Genomic DNA, 8,476 nt, shown 5'->3' with positions numbered 1-8,476 from the left:
GTTACTCTTGAGAGCCCCAGGGCTTTGAAAGACCAACGCAGCAATCACTCCCCACCCTCACCTTTGCTGTACCCCAGGGCCAAGTTGCTATCTCTAGGAAGGGCAGAGGCACCAGCCAATCTACTTGGCACCACATTCACACCACCAGGGGCCTCAGGGATGAGGAAGAAACTTAATTAGTCACTATGGGCCTATTATACCCTCTTCTCTCCCCTGCACCCCAGTCACAGCCATATACGCACACAGTATGTGGGAAGGACAGAGTCCTGGCTTTGGCCCACCTCCAGCCTTGGAAAGGTGGGCCTAGGGGACTACCCATCCCTCCTGTATAAGGAACTGTTCCAGAGCTGGGTATGGCAGGGGGGCTGGGGGAAGAGCTTGTCACCAGCCAGAACCTGCTAGGAATCCCACTCTGCCCCATCCCCTCTGTCCTCCCAACAAGCCCTCTCTTCCCTCTTCCTTTTCACTTCTCATGATCACTGGCGCAGAAGGGGGGATTGTGTGTTACAGATGTAAGAAAGAGAGACGCCCTGGTGACCAGATGGAACTAGATGTGGGCACAGTTTTGTGGCAGGTTGTCCAAGACAGGTAAATTCTCCAACTGAGGCTCCAGGATATGCCTGGTGTTGGCGTTATAGGCACAATGGCCACAGCTGTCTCAGGTGAGCTTTGATTCCACACAGGTTTTCAGTAGTGTCCCTGGAGGGTGAGATGCAAAAGAAGAGGAGGTACTGGTCTGTGTTGAGAGGTAAGGGTGGGAGGAATCAGGAGCGGGCCCAATCCATATTGAGAGGAGCAGAAGAAATAAATATTCCTGATCCATAGGTGGGGAGAGTGCAGAGTGGGGGTGGTTCTAGTCTTTATTTAGGGATGGAGAGGGCAGAGGCAGAGGTTGTCCAGCTCTGTATTCCGCGTCAGAGATAAGAGCTGACCCTGGCTAGGAGCAGGGGAAGGCAGAGGCAGACATGGTCTTTGTGCCGGCCCCCCGCACACACCAAGTAGGAGGTGGTGGCAGAAGCTCTCCCTTTGATCTCACCCAGCATCCTGCAGAGAACCCTTCCTGCAGCGCTTTCCTCACCTTCCACATCACAGACGCCCCTGGCAATCGGGCGGAAAGTGCAGACAGGGGCTTCTCCAGATCAGCGAGTTCACAGGACTGAGGCCTCGCGTGCATATTCATTCGCACCACGTTTTTTCTTTCCCAATTCTGCACACACAATCCTCTGCCCTCTTCCAACGCTCCACCACCCGCCTTCCCTCGGGGCTGCCGGAACCGGCGGTGACGCGGATGACAGGCTTAGCCTTAAAAAGTTCCCGGCCGTAGGCTGGGCGCGGTGGCTCAGGCCTGTAATCTCAGCACTTTGAGAGGCCGAAGATGGCGGATCACCTGAGGTCAGGAGTTCGAGACCAGCCTGGCCAACATGGCGAAACCTCGTCTCTACTAAAAAATACAAAAATTAGTCGGGCGTGGTGGTGTTTGCCTATAATCCCAGCTCCTCGGGAGGCTGAGGCAGGAGAATCGCTTGAACCCGGGAGGCGGAGGTTGCAGCGAGCCGAGATCTCACCACTACACTCCAGCCTGGGCTACACAGTGAGACTCCGTCTCAAAAAAAAAAAAAAGTTCCGGCCGGGCTCCGCCTCGCAGTCAGCCGGCTCCACCCTAAGCCCAAGTCCCAGGCAGCCACTGACTCCTCCCAGCTCTGCGAACTACAAGTCCCGCCATCCCTCGCGCGCTCCCTACCGCCACTCCCGCGTTCCTACCGGCGCCGCTGGGTAGGTCGGCCAAGAGTGCCTCCCATTGGTCTGTCTGCCCTGTCAATCACCTGGGAGTATTGAGGGGCGGGGCGGAGGTGGAGATCCGGATCCGGAGCGGCTGAAAGGCGGAAGTGGAGGCCCGAGCCTGGGACACCGCCGGGGGGGAGAGAAGCGGATCCCGTCCGAGCCCCGGCCCCAAGTAACGCCGCCGTCCCGAAGCCGCCGTGAGTATGCTTGTCCCAGGATCTGGTGTCTCGCCTGCGTTGAAGCATCTCCAGGGTAGCCCTTCCTCCCGCCCAGCCCCAGTTTAGGGGGATACTGACCCCTCCCCCGACCCGTAGCCCCCTCTTGAGGGGTTCCCCAGGCGTCGGGCCATAGGAGGTGGGGAGCTTCTTTCTTTAGCTTACCTGCCTTTCGTGAGCCTTAAGGAAACCGCTATGACTGTCCTCTGGCCTGTCCATTCCAGTTGTGGGAGAGAGGTACCCTAAGTTCCGCTCCCCCTGCTTCCAGAATCGGAGGATCTTTGCTAGGTGTGAAGGAACCTGTCTCTCTTCTCTTTTAGAAGTGACAGGGAGTGCTGTCTGTCGCCGTTTTCCTTCCTCCTGTCCCACAAAACCAGTTGTCCCCTCTAGCCCTAGAGGAATATCTCGATTTCCTCTGGGGGAGGGGGGTCGTCTGGGTGAGACCGTTCCACACGCACAGAAGTGTGTTTGCGCTCCCGCAACTCCTTACTTCCTCTCTTTCCTCAAGCCAGAGAACCAACCAGGACCTCAGCAGAGTTTAAAGTCTGGGTCACTTACTAGCAATGAGCTGTTTTCTTGCTTTGCCCCTTCTGTCTCCCAGCCCTGTCCTCTAGTTATGTTGTTCTCTGAGTGTCTCTCTCTTCCTGCCTCTGAAGAATTTAGCTGAGGTTTGCTCAATCCTAGCTACAGATCACAGATCTGGGTGGATGTGCCCATTCATTATCTTCTTTCCCCTCCCCCCTTGCTCCAGGCTCAGCTCTGTCCTCCCAGAGCACGTGAGTGGTTTCCGAGCCGCCTCAGAGGGACTGCTTTTCTTGGGACTGCTGTCCGTATGTCTATAGGGAGGAGAATAACACCCAAAATGAGGAGTCTGGAATTGAAGGGCCATCTCTTTCCCACTCCCAAACACACACACATACACCTCCCTGAGCAACAGGTCCACACCATGCCAGGGTCTGTCTACAATCCCTTCTGGGCTTGGACTTATTACTGAGGACTAAGTCAAGATCACAATGGCAGTTCTGGATTTTTAATTGTAGCCCAAGGAATTCCCATACATGCCAGAAAGTGCAGGTTCCCTCAACCATATTGACTGTGATCCTTGTCTGTTGCTTGGGGCTTAGGTGTGTGAAATAGCTGCTGTCTCACACCAAGCTTTGTTATGTGGCCAAAGTACAGGCCGGAGACTGTACCTTAACGAGGAGTAGCCTGGCTCTGCGGCCATGACTGACCCTTGCTATCTACAGTGGAGGAAGGGACGGAAAGCTGTGCAGTTTGTGGGAACTTCTGTAGCTCTTCAGTGTTCTGGGCTACCTGTACCACCCTCACGTGCCACTTAAAAGTGCTGTGTTTTGTGGCCTTGAGGTGTGTTTGAGTGCTTCTGGGCAGTGGCTAGTATCTGATTCCTACAGTCTTTTGGGTAGACCTAGGATGTACTTACTTCACTTTTTTGTTTGTTTGTTTTTGAGATGGAGTCTTGCTCTGTCGCCCAGGCTGGAGTGCAGTGGTGTGATCTCGGCTCGCTGCAACCTCTGCCTCCTGGGTTCAAGCAGTTCTCCTGCCTTAGCCTCCCGAGTAGCTGGGATTAACAGGCACCTGCCACCACACCCAGCTAATTTTTGTATTTTTAGTAGAGACGGGGTCTCACCATGTTGGCCAGGCTGGTCTCGAACTCCTGACTTCAGGTGATCCACCCGCCTCAGCCTCCCAAAGTGCTGGGATTACAGGCGTGCCCGGCCTACTTATTTCACTTTTTATCGGACAACAGAAGAAGCCTTCCTTATTAGGGTCAACAGCTGGATCACAGGCTCTGTATCTGTGTGGGTTCCTTTGGGGCTCATTGGAGACTTCTTCAGCCAACCTAGTTTCTCTGATCTGATCAGCCTGGGCATCTGAGGGGCAGGGCCAGAGAGGCCTGACTGCTCACTGGCCATTGGTCTCTGACCAGACTTAACGTCTTCAGGAGTAGACCGCAGTTTCTCACTCTTCAGGAGTGCTGGGATGAGGCCAACCAGCCTTCTGAGGAGACCTTCGTTTCTTTGTCTGGACATGCTCTCCCAGCTCTGACTCTGAAACGACTTTTTTTTTTTTTTTTGAGACGGAGCCTTGTTTTGTCACCCAGGCTGGAGTGCAGTGGTACAATCTTGGCTCACTGCAGCCTCCGCCTCCTGAGATCAAGGGATTCTCCTGCCTCAGCCTCCTGAGTAGCTGAGATTACAGGCAAGCGCCACCACGTCCAGCTAATTTTTGTATTTTTAGTAGAGACGGGGTTTCACCATGTTGGCCAGGCTGGTCTCGAACTCCTGACCTCAGGTGATCCACCCACCTCAGCCTCCCAAAGTGCTAGGATTACAGGCATGAGCCACTGCATCCAACCTGAAACGACTTTGAAGGGGAAGCTCTGCCATTTAGAGAGACGAGGAAGGCCCCAGTGCTTTGGGTCGTTATGCAGCCACTTCTGGCACCCAGAAATTACAGAGTCCAAGCAGAGGTCTGACTCTGCCTGGCAGAAAGAGCGATGGCTCCGTGTGCGACAGAACCCCTCCTTTCTGATGCTGTTCCTCTCCTGCCCTCTTGCCTCTCACAATTAGCTGTTAAACTGTAGAGGGGCAGTAACACTAATTTTTAAAAATTTTAAGGTTGCAAAATTATTTTCTATTCCTCATAGGTGCCCTGGGAAATAGTGGGGCTTGTTTCCCCACTTTGTTTTTAATTTTTATTATTCCTTTTTTTTTTTTTTTGAGTAAGATAAGGCAAGTATGTGTCCCTGCTTTAGAAGGGATTCAGAAGGAACTTAAGTAGTTTGCCCAAGATCATACATTTAGAAGGTGGTAGAGCTGGGGCTTGGATTTGGGGTCAGATGTGACCTGATCTTCTAACAGTGGGCCCTCCTTCAGCCTGGTTTGTTTGTTAAATGAATGAATATGCAGGGTGAGCGCGCCGTGGCACAAGGGCAGACTCTTAACTCTTTAGCCCTCCTCATCACTGGTGCTCCTCTGTTTTTGTTTTCTTCCCCTGCGTCTACCCTACCTCCTGTCTTCTCTCTTGACCCCTTTCACCTCTGCCTCTGAGGACCAAAACAGTTAGGAGCCCAAGTCAGTACTCTTCAGGGCCTGAGTGTTTGCTGACATATACATGTCATTAATTTTTTTGGGAACCTGAAAGTCCTAATGGCTAGAAAATGAAAGTTAAAGTGAGTGAACTCAGGGGTCCCACTGGGCAGGGTAAAGGGGGAAGCAGCAGAGCAGGCCTCTGGTTAGTCCTCTGTTTCCCCTGTGGTGCTGCCTGCTGCTTGCAAGTGGGAAGAATGTGGCTTGCCACTAGGAGCTCCTGTCACTAGAATTTACATGGAAACAGAGCAAGATCATATATTTAAATTCAGCCCCACCAAGCAAGTACTTCTTAGTTCTTTTTTTTTTTTTTTGAGTCGGAGTCTCGCTCTGTCGCCCAGGCTGGAGTGCAGTGGTATGATCTCGGCTCACTGCAAGCTCCATCTCCCGGGTTCATGCCATTCTCCTACTTCAGCCTCCAGAGTAGTTGGGACTACAGGTGCCCGCCACCATGTCCGGCTAATTTTTTTGTATTTTTAGTAGAGACGGGGTTCTGCCGTGTTAGCCAGGATGGTCTCAATCTCCTGACCTCGTGATCCGCCCGCCTTGGCCTCCCAAAGTGCTGGGATTACAGGCGTGAGCCACTGCACCTGGCCAGACCTTCTACTTCTAACCCTCGCCCAGTAAACAGGCAGTGTGGTCGGGTGGAAGGCACTAGAACTTCCAAGGCAGTTGGACCTGAGTTCTCATCCTGATTCCCCCACTTACCAGTCGTGTGACCCTGGGCTTATTACTTGACCTCCCTGAGCCTATGTTTCTTCTGGTAAAATGGGGATGCGAAATACCTTGCAGAATTAGAAACAAAGAAAGGAGCTAGTCCAGTGCTGGCAGACTGGATGCCCACAAAATAGCACTTGCCTCTGATGGGTAGGTAGGGGTTTGAAGGTTTTTGTTTTTTTTTTTTTTTGGAGACAGACAGTCTCATTCTCATTCTGTTGCCCAGGCTCACTGCAACCTCTGCCTCCTGGGTTCAAGTGATTCTCCTGCCTCAGCCTCCTGAGTAGCTGGGATTACAGGCACCCGCCATCATGCCCGGCTAATTTTTTTTTTGTATTTTTGTAGAGACGGGGTTTGACCATGTTGGCCAGGCTGGTCTCAAACTCCTGACCTCAGGTGAGGTGATCTGCCCGCCTCATCGGCCTCCCAAAGTGCTGGGATTACAAGCATGAGCCACCATGTCCAGCTGATTTTTTTTTCTTTTTTGAGATGGAGTTTCACTCTTGTCTCCTAGGCTGGAGTGCAATGGCGTGATCTTGGCTCACTGCAACCTCTGTCTCCTGGGCTCAAGCGATTCTCCTGCCTCAGCCTCCTGAGTAGCTGGGATTACAGGTGTGTGCCACCATGCCCAGCTAATTTTTGTATTTTTAGTAGAGACAGGGTTTCTCCATGTTGGCCAGGCTGGTCTTGATCTCCTGACCTCAGGTAATTATGCCCGGCCTCAACACTGATTCTGATTCAACATGTGTACCAAACATATGCTGGGGCTGGGCACAGTGGCTCATGCCTATAATCCCAGCACTTCGGGAGGATCACTTGATCCCAGGAGTTCAAGACCAGCTTGGGGGCCAGGTGTGGTGGATCACGCCTGTAATCCTAGCACTTTGGAAGGCTGAGGCTGGCAGATCACCTGACGTCAGGAGTTCGAGATCAGCCTGGCCAACATGGTGAAACCCCATCTCTACTAAAAATACCAAAATTAGTCAGACGTGGTGGCACATGCCTGTAATCCCAGCTACTTGGGAGGCTGAGGCAGGAACCTGGGAGGCACTTCAACCTGGGAGGTGGACGTTGCAGTGAGCCGAGATTGCACCACTGCTCTCCAGCCTGGGCAACAGACCAAGACTCTATCTCAAAAAAAAAAAAAAAAACCAGCCTGGGCAACATAGACCCCATTTCTAAAACAAAAACAAAATGTCTGCTGGGATGCCTTGTACATTGCTTGATGGTTTCACAAATTGTTTCATTTCGTAGATATTGAACAGAATTGATGTGGGTTGTATTCCCATTTTACAGAAGAGAATGCTGTGCCACTTCAGTTTTACTCAGTTGTAAACGTTTTAATATTTAAACAGTCCTGTAACTATTATAGATTAGAATGCAAAGTTTGCATCAATTGAAGCTAACACAGGAAACTTTAATTAATTAATTAATTTATTTATTTATTTTTGAGACAGGGCCTCTCTCACCCAGGCTGGAGTGTGGTGGTATGATCACGGCTTACTTCGGCCTTGACCTCCTGGACCCAGGTGATCCTCCCACCTCAGCCTCCTGAGTAGCTGGGACTATAGGCATGTACCACCATGCCCGGCTAGTTTTTGTATTTTTAGGAGAGACAGAGTTTTGCCATATTGCCCAGGCTGGTCTCAGAACTCCTGGGCTCAAGTGATCCTCCTACTTCGGCCTCCCAAAGTGCTGGGATTATAGGCGTGAGCCACTGCACCTGGCCAAAGACAGTATTTTGGTTGTAGCCAGCTGCTTTGGGTTCAACTCCCAGATTTCTGGGAATTTCCTCTCCCCTGACTTGAGTGAAGGGTACATATGTTGGGGCTGTTTGAGAAGCACTTTTTTAGGTAGAATTTATAAACTAGGACGTGCCAAAATCCAAGTAATCATGCTTTCAACAACCTTGGCAGAGGAGAATTGGAATATTTTTGGCGTCCTCTGCATTAATAGCTTGGTATTGTAAGAGATTACTTTTCCAATTAAATAGCCCCATCCTCTATGTATAAGAACAGTAATACAAATAAAAGCTAAACTTTTATTTTTGCCGTGTGCCAGGCACTCTTGTGAGCCCTATGTGTGTGACTCCTTTAATCCTCCGACAACCCTAGGAGGTAGGTTCTGTGTTTAATCCCCATATTAGAGTGGGAGGCTAGGTAGTAATGGCAGAGAAGGGGTGTGCTCTTATCGCTATTCAATACAGCCTCTCCTTGACCCATCTCTGGGCTAAATGCCTACTGTTCACTTTGCCTAGAAGGCCCTTCTCCACCTCACATGCCTGGAAACTGCATCTCCCTACTTTTCTCTCAAAGCTCAGTTTGAATGCCACTTCCTCTGTGAAGCCTTCCCTTGCCCCAAATGGGCTGAGGGCTTGTCTCCTACATGGGCTGTCTTCTCAACTGCTATCTCATTGTTCCTTATTTGCCTTATTCTCTGGTGGGTGAGCCCTTTAGGGGCACAGATCGGGTCCTGTTTGATCTTTGTGTGTTTAGGACCTGGCATGGCACTCAGCATAGTAGGCCCCCTACTGAAGTTGTTAAAGGAGAGGGCAGACATTCAAACCTGCCCTTAAAGCAAACACCAAACACCTGCCCACTTCTTTTTTTTTTTGAGATGGAGTTTTGCCCTCTCACCCAGGCTGGAGTGCAA

General features: G+C 51.3%; 1 protein-coding gene across 1 annotated transcript in view; it reads left to right on the top strand.

Moving 5' to 3' along the window:
• Positions 1–1,871: 1,871 nt before the first annotated feature.
• The window catches only part of RAB5C (RAB5C, member RAS oncogene family), a 29,345-nt gene continuing 22,740 nt past the window's right edge, over positions 1,872–8,476 (top strand). Inside the window, exon 1 of the mRNA XM_032163645.2 lies at positions 1,872–1,979. The gene's annotated coding sequence lies outside the window, so the exon portion shown is untranslated. The remainder of the gene's footprint in view (positions 1,980–8,476) is intronic.

This window comes from Hylobates moloch, unplaced genomic scaffold (genome assembly GCF_009828535.3).
Source record: "Hylobates moloch isolate HMO894 unplaced genomic scaffold, HMol_V3 SCAFFOLD_10, whole genome shotgun sequence".
Classification (NCBI taxonomy): domain Eukaryota; kingdom Metazoa; phylum Chordata; class Mammalia; order Primates; family Hylobatidae; genus Hylobates; species Hylobates moloch.
The sequence above is the reverse complement of the archived record's forward strand: the minus strand, read 5'-3'. Positions and strand labels throughout refer to the sequence as shown.